Source organism: Lissotriton vulgaris, chromosome 7 (genome assembly GCF_964263255.1).
Source record: "Lissotriton vulgaris chromosome 7, aLisVul1.2, whole genome shotgun sequence".
In the NCBI taxonomy this organism is placed as follows: domain Eukaryota; kingdom Metazoa; phylum Chordata; class Amphibia; order Caudata; family Salamandridae; genus Lissotriton; species Lissotriton vulgaris.
This window is the reverse complement of record NC_141695.1, coordinates 1,044,965,946-1,044,980,537: the sequence shown is the minus strand read 5'-3', so window position 1 is coordinate 1,044,980,537 and position 14,592 is coordinate 1,044,965,946. Positions and strand designations below refer to the sequence as shown.

The window sequence follows — 14,592 nt, the reverse complement described above, 5'->3', positions numbered from 1 at the left end:
CCCCACGGGATCTTGTCAGAAACTAATCCCTTCTTGTGAATTCGAGAAAGATTCTAGTGACCTCTGAGCTAGCTGGCACTCAAAATTAAGCTTAATATATTTGATAGAGACCTAGTCGACCTCAGTCCTACGTCTAAACTATAGTATATGTTATTCCAATGCGCAGAGCCTATTGGGAATATAGGAACTACACTACATGGCGCCCAAAGTTTGGTAAGGTGATCATTTAACGGTAGATACTAGAGTAACTCAGTTGTGCTTTTCACACAGACCCCTTTTTCCAGTGAAATACTCCAATAGACGTCTGGAGTGGGTAAAAGGATAATATCCGCCAAAACTGAGTAGGACGAAAATTCTATGTATTAGTTTTTGGTTTGTTCAACGTTGAAGGATACAGTGTTCCAAAATATTGTGCACCTAATCTTTGTTTCCTTGAAACTTGTTCTACAAACTTTTCAATCAACAAAACAATGAATAGTGACGAAGAATTAGCTGCAGCTCAAGCAGTTTTAGATGACAGAAATCTCCAACAGAATGACGCGGATGTTATAATCATCCCGGTAAATGTAAGAAAAACTATAACTTACAAACTTATAAATAATGGAGTATCATTGAGAGGTGGTAAAGTAATCTTTGTTATAGAGGCACACGAATATCGGCAGACAGAAGTATTCTATTCATGGATTCAGTTTCCGCCAGCAAATGAAGGAACACACGAGTTCCACTACTACAGAATAGAGGAACCTCCAACGGAATACGTTCCTTACGAGGACGTTGAAACTTACCAAGAGCATCAGCTCTGGTTTAAAGGCGCCCTACAACATGAAAACCACATAACCAGGCTCGGTCCACTAGGTAGACCAGGAGCAACATGGCCGGTACTAGCCAGCTATACACCACATCCTGACTTTGAAAACATGACAGGTCCAGAACTGTTAGTACAGCTAAAACAGTTTATTAAAATACATAGACAATTGGTTCAATATGTCATGCGGACCTTAACAGTCCAACCTACTGTAAGGATTCCACAGCATACCCTGCACCAGGGGAACACAAGCATAATCACACCACAGACTATACAATCAGTCATTGGTAAATTACCCACAAAAAGGGAACAAATTCCGTTTTGGTTAGCTCAAACAATTACTCAGATAGAGGCATTATTTCCTGATAGTACACCTCATGAGAAACACAGAATTCTGACAATCTGTTTACCAATGGGGATAGCACCACATGTGGAGGACTATGACACTGGGTACAGTCTTTGCTTCAATCTACACAAAAACACATGGTGTTCCATCTATGGCGGTAATACGAGATGTCCTGAAACAGATTAAAAATGAATACGGACCAGAACCAATTGAATCTTGGTATGAAATTACTAAAAGATTACAAACAGGTCTCGGCTATACTATTAGCCAACATTAAAGGTGAAGCAACATCTGTGGCAATCCGACAGAAGCTAAAAGAAACCAATATTACTGAGCAACCGTATGAGCTTGCCAGAATTATTGAAAAATCCTATGAAGAACTAGGTAGCGATAGTTTGGGTGGGAAACCATTAAAACCCCAACTAACAGAAAATAATCTCACCACTCCTAAAAAGAAGTGGGAAAATACTAAACAGACACTTTCTAAAGAGAAGCGTTCTCAGTCCAGAGGAAGGTCTCCCCAACGGGGAGGTAGGTCTCCCAAACGGGAGCCCTCTGAAAAAAGATATAACCTTAGAAATAGGGATAATTTGAGAAAACCTGATAGATATCAAGACATTGATTCACATTCCTCTCGTACCTTTCGGACTTCCTCGCAGAAATCCGAAAGAAGAGGACAATCAGGACAAAAAAAAGAACGCGTGAAGTCCAAAGACGAACAGCACGTTCCAAAAAATAAGAAAACTCAATTGACCAAGAAGAAGGTAGCAAGCATAAAAATCAGACATGCCGAGAATCCTAAGGACACAACTCAAGAACGGGGAGTGGGTCCATACAATACTAGACAGCGCCGCAGAAGTGACCATAGCTCCATGATCCTGAAGGATCATCTGGAGACAGTGGACTTGAATGAATCCATTCAGGTTGAAACTGCCGATACCAGGGTTAGTGTACCTCACAAGTTATATGAAGTAACGCTCCGGATGGAGGGGGACATAACCAGAAAAATAAAAGCACTCTTTTGGGAGAAGCTATCTAAGGGTTATGACATTCTTATAGCTGAGCAAGACTGGCCACCTGAATTTGTCAGGGAGTGCCCACATGGCGAAGAGATAATTATGCCAGTCTTCTCAAATCATATACGCCAGAAAATGGGCAGTAGCTCAGGCTCTAGCATTATATAAAATTCACGTAGGATGGGATGATGATTCTCCACACCATAAAATCCAGTTAAAAAATCAACCAACAATGCAAAGGCAATATCCTGTAAAACAGGAAGCTAATACCAGGTCAGGGAGATTTTAAATCAAATTGAATACCAAGGGGTGATTGAAACATGCATCTCATCAATGAACAATCCTTTGTTTCCTGTCTTCAAACCAGACAATTCATATTGTCTAGTTTTGGACTACAGACACTTAAACTTTTGTTGCAAAACATTTGCAGTCCAAAATGCACACAGTGCAGCATTGATGAATACCATCGCACGGAAAAAATATAAAACCACATTAGATATTTCAAATGGGGTTTTCTGTCAAAACATTGCACCTGAAAGCAGGCATTTGACCTCTTTCTCAATAATGGGGACACAGCGATAATTTTGCCGTCTCCCCCAGGGATTCAAGAATAATCCAGGGTTATTTTCAGCCATGGAGACAGAGTTACTACAAACGTATGATGATGAGGCATTATCTTTTGACGATGACATCTATCTTACAGACGATGATTTGGACGTGCACTTGAAAAGAGTGAGCACTATAATATTTGGGTTTGCTTCTGAAGGGTACAAATTCAATTTTAAGAAATCACGAATTGCCCACCTCAATGTCCTATTCTTAGGATACGAGTTATCAAGTGAAGGCAAAAGCCTGGCAGCCAACTTCCTAGAGAAATGTGCGCTGCTCCAACCGAAGACGCTGAAAAACTTACAGTCAATTTTAGGTTTCCTGAATTTTGGAAGAACTTATGTTATGAATTACGCAGAAAGGGTTAAACCTCTCTATGAACTAATCAAATGTGATTTCAAACCAACAAATTGGACTCAAAACCATACAGAAATTTTGCGTTCATTGCAAACAGACATGTTAGCAAAAACACAGTTAAAACAGTTGCACGAACTACGTTTACAAGATTAGATAAGTGACTTGTGGTGACCAGTGTGTGGCGCGACACTGGTAGGGTGTAAGAGTTTAAAGTGATCTACAGAGTAATGGACACGACAACCTGAGTGGGGTTGCATTGCTGAAGCTTAGGTTGGAAGTGCGATAGAATAAGCTATCTCGCGTTTGGGTGTGGAGTTTCCAAAGGGAGTAGATTGTTTGAAAAAAGTATGTTCCCCGAGGTCCCTGCTGACTAAATTGGGGCCCCTTGTTGTTGTTAAATTAAAACACATACCAGCAGGCCTGTATGAAAGGTTGGGTAAAGAATACATTACATTAAGTCAACCTGGATTTTACCTTATACACACAAATGTTGGAGTGGGGGAAACAATTAAATACACATTAAATATCACATGTTATAAAAATGGCAAGTTTCTCATTCAAGCGGCCAATAAAGATCTGGAACGCTTTGACTAAATGTTTTCAACACTAAAAAACTACGTCCTCAGCGGCCCCTCTCTAAAAAGAAGCCATTCTAACAGTAATTCCCAAGCTAGCACAGTGCCACCGGGGAATATACCGACTATAGAAATTGACAGGGAAACGGAATCTAATCGACCTACCCAAATTAGTGAGATTGACTGCAGCAACATTAGTGATGAAACTCAAACTCTACATCAGGAAATCAGGAATTCACAGACTAATGCCAATGGAACCACCAATGCACTAATCAGCAGAAACGCCTATACAGAACCTCAATTCTTACGTCACGGTGGCAACTTGAGTAATAAGGTCTCTGAAGCACAACAGACGGGCCTCGCTTTGGCGTTGAAAGTCATCTCACCCAATGCAGTAAAACGCCTTTGTCATGATTCTAATAGAAAAGTAGACCAGGACAAAAACACGCAACTAACAATTGTTCCACCGACTCTCGACTCTATCACCCATCCTACCTTTAACACCAAGATCGTCCCACTAGCAGGTACCGGTAGCAGGAGGGAAATTACTCAGACAGATCAAGATCAAGAAAACCAGAATGGAGCATTGGAAACCTCAAAGGGAGCCAAGGAACTATCCCTAAGCATAATGTAACTTGCTCAGACCCTAATGGGACAACCAAAGTGAAACTTCCCAGTGAGTCTCACACTCAACAACCCTCTAGAACACCCGATAGTCCAGACTCGATAAGGTCCAGAACCCCTCAAATTAACAGTGATATCATAGACCTCAGATCACATTCATGCAAAACCTACAAATCCATGCTCGCCGCCATTAAAGATATGAAAAACCTGCTATGCTTATCTGAAAAATTGCTTGCAAAAATGGAGGCTCTTCAATCATCCCCCCCTGAAAAGCACGTTAAATACTGTTCCACCACTATGGCGCATGCGAATAGAATTTACCGTCCTCGCAAGCAACGCAACTATCTGTCTGACTGCGAGATCTTATCTATTGTTGCACATATGAACCCACGCCTACCTCTCAAACTAAGTTAGAAGAAAACAACAATATTCAAACAATCATGACCAAAGCCTGTAGAATCTCTCAGACAAACATTAGAAGGATCAATACCAACAATCTTAGGAAAGTTTCATTAACGCCTCTAGAATCTCTGCCACCCGTGAGCACTGAGCAGAAACATATTTGCTGAGCTCTACTCAACTGTCGCTCAGCGAATAAACATGCGGCAGACATAGCCAACCTCATACTCAACCATGAAATTGACGTCATCATTCTAACGGAAACATGGCTTTCTGACTCTTCGTCGCCCTGCCTTGACCTCCTTGTCCCCCCGAATTACCAGATTATGAGACAGGACAGAAATATCAGAAAAGGTGGAGGCATCGCTTGTGTACATAGATCTGACATTTCCATCACAAAAATACAGGCTGATCCTCTAGAGTCCTGTGAATATCTAGGCATGTCTTTAAGATTAGCAGACAACCACTACTGCAAACTCCATGCACTATACCACCCCCGGGTACTAAGACCAAATTCATTGACCAGTTGATAGAAATCATTACTACTAGCGCTAATCTGCAGACGTACGATATTTTTTTAGGAGACTTTAACATTCATTGGGAAGATCATGATGACAATCAAATCACCCTGTTGAAAAATTTCCTGGATGGCCAATCTTTAATCCAAGGAAGCCATCTCCCCACCCAAAACAAAGGGTCCATATTAGATTGAATCTTAGCTAAAGAAAAATCTATTGTAATCACACTGTGCGACTGGTCGGACCACAACATAATTACCTTTAAAATTCGCCACAAAAAAGCTAAATCGTCCACACAAGCTATTAAACCCAAAAAGTGGACCAGGGTCACTAGAGGAATTAATATGGAAAACTTAGCCGCACGGTGCGTAACTGATCTGCAGCCATCCAAGAGCATGGTTGACGTCAACGACCTCACGCTGCATTATAACACAACTATGTCCAGTATTATGGAGGACATAGCCCCTCTAAAACTGAAAAGGTTCTCGGAGAAAGACAAAAATCCATGGTTCAATGGTGCCCTAAATGAAGAAAGATGGTCACTGAGACTAGCAGAACGTAAATGGCGACAACACCCTTCTTCACCCCATTTAACCTTACTGAGACAATCCAGGAAAGCGTATAACAAAAGCGTCATCAATTCTAAAAAATAATTCTTCAGGAAAGAATTGGATAACACTATAAATAGACCTAGGAAACTCTTCGATCTTCTCAAAGAACAATCAAACAAGGCGGCCAAAATGGCTCCTGTCCTTTCCAAAACTAACTTAAATAGCGAAGATTTCTCAGTCTTCTTTGCAGACAAAGCTAACTCATTGGAGAAGGAACTCAAAAAGCAGCAGATGAAATAGAAATGGAGAAGGGCCTGGGAGTTGAGGTTCCGGAGTTACAGGAAACAGCCAACCCAAAAACAATGCTAGATGGGCAGATTTTATACAGGTCAGTGAACTAGACATTTCAAAGATCATGGCGACCTCGAAACCAAATAATCACTATAACGATCCCCTATCGGCGAAATGCTGGTCCTCCATAAATCACCTGCTAATCCCATCTTGGACTAAGGTCATCAATGCCTCTTTGTCACAAGGTCAAATACCGACCAGCCTAAAAACAGGACAAGTCATACCGCTCCTAAAAATACGACGGAGTACCCTTTAGATCCAAACAATTTCAGACCGGTAACCAACATTCCCATGTTGGACAAAACTCTGGAAAAATTTGTCCAACAACAACTGAGCATACACATCTCTGATTTCAGGGTGACTACGCGCTCTATAAAATAAATAATAATAATAATAATAATAATAATAATAAACGATTGCCAATCCGGCTTCTGCCCAAATCACATCACAGAAACTGCGATGCTACACATAGTGGATGACGCCTTACTGGCTCTTGACCAGAACGAAACATGTCTCTTAATCTTGCAGGACCTGTCGTCAGCCTTCGACACGGTGAACCATGCCTATATACTTGATCAACTGAAAAACAGGATGGGTTTTGAGGGTACAGTGCTAACCTGGTTTAGCCCCTTTCTGGAAAATAGATCGCAAAAAGTCATTGTCAACCAAACCCTTTCAAGCGCAACTAAGGCTCAACGCTATCTCCGGCACTTTTCAATCTTTATGTAGAACCGCTTACGGAAATACTACAAAAAGACAACATTGCTTTCCATATGTATGGTGATGACACTCAGCTGTAAATCAAGGTCACTTCGACGGATGACATAAAGACAATGAATCTACCTTTAACGAGAACCATACTATGGCTAACCAAGAACCACCTGAAGCTAAACACTCAAAAAACTGAATTCCTACTGATTACTCCACATAAAAGTAAAATAATTATTGCAGAATGGTCCAACCTCATCACTGCTCTAAATTGCACTCCGAAGATTGTGGAGTCAACAAATCCCTGGGTAGCATTCTGGACAAAAACCTTAACATGTCAGCACATATCAACACAATGGCAAAAAACGCAAGGCTCCACTTAAGCTACTTACGAAAGCTAAAACCTGTTATAAATAAAGCAGACCTCAAAACAGCAGTTCAGGCATTGGTCATCTCAAGGATTGAATATGGTTGCCTAACCTTAGCAGGGCTCCCTAAGATCTCAACAGCCCCATTGAAAGCATGTCTTAATGCAGACACAAGACTTATAGAGGGATCCAAAAAATGCGACCATATCTCTCCTCGTTTGAAAGCTCTCAACTGGCTTCCGTTCGAAGCACGAATCCAGTTCAAACTGGCATGCATCACCCATAAAGCAATACACAACAAATCTCCAGTCTATCTCGTCCAGAAACTCATGCTGTCGGGAGGGTCTCGCTCCTCCAGGAGCAAAGCAGATATACTTTTGAAACTAGCACGTTTTGGTAAGAAAAAAACCAATGACCAAGCATTCTCAGGGGCAGCGCCGAGAATTTGGAATGCCCTCCCCCCAGACTTGAGAAGAATTCCTTCCATCACAACATTCAAAAAGGAAGCAAAATTGTTTTATATGAAGACATTTCTTCCCTAATACCTTACAGCTGAACTATATATATATATATATATCTCATGCTCCCTTGCTGTTCGAATGCTCACACAAGCTCCTCACTGTTAATTACTGGACCTGTATAGTCATGTTTTGTCTTATTACGTTAATTACTGGACCTGTATATTCATGTTTTGTCTTATTATGTTGTGTAGTGCTAGAGGTGGTATGGTAAGTCCATCTGTTGAACACTACATAGATGACTATGCCTTTCGTAATTGTAAATGTCACTAACGAGTAATGGATCGGATTATGTATGGGTCGGGATGTTTAAGGCCTCTGTATAGTGCTGTGATGTTTTTAGTACTAGAGGCTCTATTGTAGTCTATATGTTGAACACTATATATTTGACTATGCCTTTCGTAATTGTAAATGTTTCAAACCAGTAATGGCTCGGAATATGTATGGATCGGGTTGTTGTAAGGCCCTGTAAAGCACGCTGATACCCTGTACAGGGTCATGTTCGCGCTATAGAAAACACCAAAAATAAATAAAATAAAATACATCTGTATAGAAGGATACCTCACACAAAAAATGTATAACATATACAACAAAATAACTGCTACCTCCAGCTTTAGCTCAAACCCCAGTTCCGAACCACCCTCTGACTCATTCAGCATTAACAAAGTAGAGTAATTCCCTTTGCTCACCACCGAGGACACAGAATCTCTGCTGAAAAGGACTAAATCTGGATCCCCTACTGATCTCATCCCAGCCAAATTCTCCAGATTACTCGCCACTCAGCTTGCTGCCCCCATCTGCGCCATTGTAAACAGTTCCTTAAAGGAAGATAAGCTCCCTAAAGAGTGGAAAGCTATGCAGATCCTGCTCATCAGGAAAAATACTAAATTGCCCCTGACGTCATTTCGAACTACAGTCCCATCTCACTGCTGCCTCACCAAAGCAAACTACTTGAGAAACACATTACCACACACCTATCCTCAGACATTCAATCCTCTGACAGCCTCGACCACTCACAGTCTGGCTTCCGCCCTAGACATAGCACGGAATCGGCCCTGGTAATAGTCACAGACAACATCCGAATGCTTCCGGCCGAGCAGTGATTCTCATACTGCTTGACCTGTCCGCAGCAATCAACATCATCTCACACCAGATCCTTCTGGAGAGACTAAGAGCCATAGGCATTCAGGACAATGCACTTAAATGGCTGACTGATTTTCTGACGGAGAGAACCCAAACAGTCAAACTAGGTCCTTTTAAATCTAGGCCACCACTGTTTCCAAGGGAGTAACCCAGGGCTCATGCTTAAGCCTCACCTTATTTAACATTTACATCACCCCACTCGAGTCACTTCTGAGAAACCTAGGGTTTAAACCAATATCCTACACAGACGACACACAACTACTCCTCTCCTTCGACAAAAGCTCCACAAACATCGAGGCCACCTACTCGGAGGGCCTGAAAATGATCACTGAATGGATGAGCAGCAACTTACTTCAGTTGAATGCAGAAAATACTGAAATTATGTTATTCAAAGATGCAGTAGCTATATGGACACCCAACTGGTGGCCCGATGAACTGGGCCCAGCCCCACCCCCAAAACAAGTGGTTAAGAAACTAGGGGTCCAAATTGACCACAAACTTAGCATCGAGGAGTATGCTACTGCAAACACTAGGGCCTGCTTCCATGTATTAAGAATGATTTGCAGAGTCTTCACCCTTCTCCCATCCTCCACACGAATAACCCTGGTACAAGCACTGGTCCTGAGCCGCCTGGACAACTGAAATGCCCTGCTGATCTCAGCCAAGGAAACCTCCCTGAACAGACTGCAAGTAGTCCAGAATACAGCTGTCCGCTTAGTGACCAGTCCCCCCCAGAACAGCTTCACTCCCCCTACTCCCCAAACTACACTGGCTGCCCATGCACAAAAGAATCAAATTCAAGGTTTGCTGTATGGTGTTTATAGCCTTAAATAAAATGGGGCCCAAATACCTGTCAGACAAGTTGGTCAGATACACACCCCCCCGAACCCTCCGGTCACGGTTCAAAGATCTCCTAGTCGTACCACGCATAAAACATACCAGAGTAGGAGGCAGATCCTTCATTTACCTAGCCCCCTAACTCTGGAACCAACTACCAAGGGACATCTGTCTCTGTACCAACTACCTGTCATTCAGAATTTTTTTTTAAACTTCACTGTTCTGATCCACCTATGCTGCTGTTCTCAAGGGCTGCTACAGCGCAGAGATACCCCGACTGGGGTGATTCATGCGCTCTATAAATGATATAAATAAAAAATAAATAAATAAAATTGGGGTTGGTGTGGGAGGGTGAGGAGGAGGAGGAGTTCCTTTTTCCTGACTTGACTGGTTTTCTTCCTTGTTATTGCTCTCCATAGTACAAAAATATGGTACCACAATATACACTCTGACTTCGACACAATTATGAAGGTGATAGGGACTGAGGTTGCGTAGGCCACATGTGATGGACACCCTAATATTTTCTCATGGTATCCCTCTACGGATGAGATGTGCGGGTGTGAATAATCCCTGTGAAGTTGGACAAGTGCTTGCCTACCTAGACTGCCATCAGATCGGCATGGTTCCCTGACAGGAGAATCCTTGATCGCCAACTGGCTCACGGGCTTTCGCAACAGCCTGGGGTACTTACAGTTACTTTATTTAGGAACTCAAGTGACTTCACGACGGTTGATAACCTTAAAGATACAATGGGCAGAGTGGCGGCGGTAAGTCAGAGAGGCGTCTACTTATTGTTAATATATCTATACTACTATTATAAAGAGAGAACTTGCACCTTTAGGCAAGGTAAACTCGGGAACCACAGCGCCAATCTACACACCCGATACACCGGTGAAATCGGCAGGGTATGTAGATGGTCATAGGCTTGAAAAATTAAAAAAATAAACGTTATATAAAAAGTTACATTTTTACAAAAAGTAGTTCCCCCAAAGTAGCGCCGGCCGTGACTGTGCATCGTCACGTCAGGAGCAGGGGAGGAGCAGCGTCCCAGGAGCTGCGGACATGGCGCGCAGGGGAGGAGCGGTGAAGTGAGCCCAGCGGCGGAGCGGAGAGGCGGATATGGCACGGGGAGGAGCGGCGGCGGACAGGTGGTGAGTGGCAGAGCGGAAAAATATGGACCGGCGGTGTGAGCAGCAGAGGCAAGGTAAGAATCCGGGGCAGCCAGGGTCGGGCGGGCGGGCGGGCGGGGCACGGGCTAGTGGGGAATGTCAGGGCAGGCGGGGGTAGGGGAAGCCAGCATTTCAGGTTTGCGTGCTCTCCCGCCCTGGCCCCCACCCGCCACAACATTGTCCGGGACACAGACAATGTCGTGTCGGGCAGGGGCCTGGTCGGGAGAGCACGCAAACCTGAAATGCAGCCCCCAGCCCCCTTCTACCCCAGGCAACGCTGGGGCGGGCTGCTAGTATATTATATATACGGTCCAAATGTGCACAGTCCTGATTTTTTGAAGATACTCTCTGTCTTTGTAGTACGTATAGGGTTTGGACTACAATTGTTTTGGGGGGGAGGCACCTTCAACAAAACCTTTCCTACGTGAATGGACTTAACCTCTGTGAAACTGCATTCCACACCAAGAGCTAGTCACGCCCTACCTCAGATGATGCAACTTTGTGATACGATAGATGGCACTTTGTTGAGGAAAAGACTGTGACATCTGTGAAGCACACCACCCTGGACTCCCCAGGTGTCTAGTTTTCAAAAATGTCTGAGTTTGGTAGGTTTTGCTGGGCGGTGGCAGAGCCCAGGCTCAAACTCAACAGCTACCCACATTACCAAAAGAGGTTGATTTTGAGTGGATTATTTTATCTGCCCATGTTGCGTTTTTAATTCTTTTCTGTCGAAGTCACTTGACCTACCCACACAAGTCTGGTAATGTTTTTTTTTTTATCAGGAGACCTGTGGGAACCTTTGGAAGTAAGAAATGTGTTGATTCCTGCAGATTACAGAGATCTCCCTGCCAAAAATGTGAGGGAAATGTGTGTTTTTAGGCCACAATTTGAGGTTTGCAGGGGCTTCTGGGTAAAAAAATCCATTTGAGATCCACGCAATTCACACTAGGCTGTACTACCCCGGGCATCGCGTTTCAGAACTGTTTGGGTTATGCAGGTTTTTCTGGGTGGCAGCTGAGCCCAGGTTCAAAATTCACAGTTAACCACACTGCAAAAGGGTTGGTTTTGAAAGGAAGAATTCGATCTGTGCATGTTGCATTTTGGGCACCTTCCTGTAGCGGCATTTTTGTGGGCAACCAAGTTGTGGATTAGAAAATTCTGAAACTTACCCTCACAGAAATTTAAGGAAATGTGTGCTTTTAGCCAAAGTTAGATTTCTTACCCCTACACCAAAGGTCAATCAAGTCTTGAAACAATCCGACTACCTCACATTGCATATCTGATTCAAAATTGCTGCAATTTGGTTGTATATCACTGCTATCAATGTCCCACAGCTAACAGACTGCCACTGGAGTGACTACCTCCCCCACCATGTTAGGTTCTAGACATTCACCACTGAGGTATCCTGGATTATTAACCTACAACCACTTAAGGGAAATCTGTAGCACAAAGGTCATCAAAGAATTGCATCACACTTGTCATGAACGTCCTGCTTGAGCAAGATATTGTGTATTTGCATTTATTTATTTGCCATATCTGTACCATGAACCTAGCTAAAAGAGAATGTAATGCTGTTTAGGGTCAATGCGAGAAGGAAAAATCTACACAGGCAAATGAAAATGTTCAATTTCTTCATCCTTTTCATTTTCTATATGTTTGCTAGGGGTAACATCCTTAACAACGACTCTGAAATAACGAGATCCAGTCATGCAAGCCGAACAACGACTTGCATGAATGACATAGCCTGAACCACGGATGAACGTGGTTCAGGCTAATTCGGTCATGTGTTTGGGATGGGCAGTCCAGAGGAGCGTCGGAGGAACAGGAGAGGTAAGAGGGGTTCGGAGTGGGGATGGGGTGATAGGGTGTTAGTTTTTTGTGAAGGGTTTAGGGTAGATTTTAAGGGGTGGGGGATTTGTGTTAGTTTTTAGGGGTGGGGTTTGTATTAGTTTTTAGGGGTTGGGGGAGGTTGTGATCGTTTTCAGGGGGTGGGAGCGGTTTGTGTTAATTTTAGGGGGTGGGAGGGTTTGTGTTAGTTTTTAGGGGGTGGGGGTTCTGTTAGTTATTAGAGGTTGGTGGAGGTTGTGATAGTTTTTAGGCGGTGGGATGGGTTTGTGTAAGTTTTTAGGGGGCGGGAGGCTTAGTATTAGTTTTCTAGGAGGTTGGGAGTTCGTGTAAGCTTTTAGGGAGTGGGAGGTAGGGGGGTATGGGATAGATTTTAGGGTGTGGGAGGGGTTCGGAATAGATTTTAGGGGGTGGTTTACCATGCATTCCTTTATCACGAAAATTTGTAGTAAGAGAATGCGTGGTAAATAAAATCATTGTTGAGACGCGTTCGTAGTACAGACCGTGTGATTTAGGTAGTAATTGTTGAGGAACTCGTTGCTCCAACATACAACTGTTTGCTAATGCCAACGTATTCATAGCTACAAATGTTTTGTACTACGTTTGTGTACAATAAAAAGCCTTTAATAAACCAATAAATATGTTTTATTGTGTGTGCTACCTGAGGGGTTGGGGAGGTTGGGGTTTAAGCCAACACCAACAAACAGTCCAGTCTCTGGAAAGACTGTCTGTCCCAAAATGGTTTTTCTTCAGGTGAAATATGAAGGAGGGGTCATGGGTAACAGCAGCAGTTTCGCTTCATGGGTGACGAGCATCGCTTCACCTGCTGGCGCAGCAGTAAAAACAGAATACTAAAATAATCATTAACATTTTAGTATTCTATGTGCCGCCAGCCTGTGCTGCTGGAGTGTGAGGATGGGGGTGTGGCAAATTCCTGCGGATTACAGGATGTCTCCCAGGGCTCAGTGCGGTTGTCAGATTGGCCACCTGTTTACAGCCGGCCTATCAGACATGTTCACTTAAGGCCCAGCAATCTCAGGGCTGAGAAACAGCCAGGGGATTGAGGGCTTATACCCCCAGCCTCGAAATGAGGGCTGGGTCAGCCTGCTCCAACCAATCCTGAAGATGCTATCATTCGGAAAACAGCATGAGAACAGATCCAGGATTGGCTGGATTTGCACTGCACTTGGAAGGAAGTCCTTCCTTTTACTTGGTGTTCCTCGTCATGTATGTATGTGGCATTTCAGTAACTGGGTTATACTCCTACTCAAAAATGCCCGTTATCCATATTACTGAAAAATGAATGATGCTGAATCAGTCACTGGACAACTACAGTCCAATATCTGACCTTGAAACCTTTGGTACTAGAATTAAAATCAAATGACCATTTATATAACTTATGCTCTTCAAACAGTGGCACAGACGGGCCTGCTAACTCATCCTTGAAGATCTCTCAGTGGCATCCAATATGAATGGCTCTCAATAATCAGAAGTATTCGTGGATCACCCTTCCATGTGCATTCTGTTTGTAGTACCATGCCAGGAAAAACTGGCCTCCTGCAGATCAACTAACATCTCCTACACTGTCCTGCAAGTTCCTTTTCACTGTGTGCTGTTTAGCCCTGATAACTATGTTCTACAGCTTCAACATACTTCACAGCATACATGGAGATGCTAATCAGGATCCTCTTTGACAATCTAATGAACAATCGTTTCATTTCAAACCAACCTTTGATGCATCAGAACTGTATACATCAGATGACCTCCAGGGCTAAAGTGTTTCTCAAAGAGTGATCCAATCTTTCACTTACCTATTTGAAAGGCCAGACTCTTGTCGCCTCTGCTTGACTCTC

The 14,592-nt window shown here is 43.2% G+C and overlaps 1 protein-coding gene across 1 annotated transcript in view; it reads right to left on the bottom strand.

The window, feature by feature from the left end:
* PKD2L2 (polycystin 2 like 2, transient receptor potential cation channel) overlaps positions 1 to 14,592 on the bottom strand; it is a 1,643,803-nt gene that overhangs the window by 997,433 nt on the left and 631,778 nt on the right. The gene's annotated exons all lie outside the window — the stretch shown is intronic.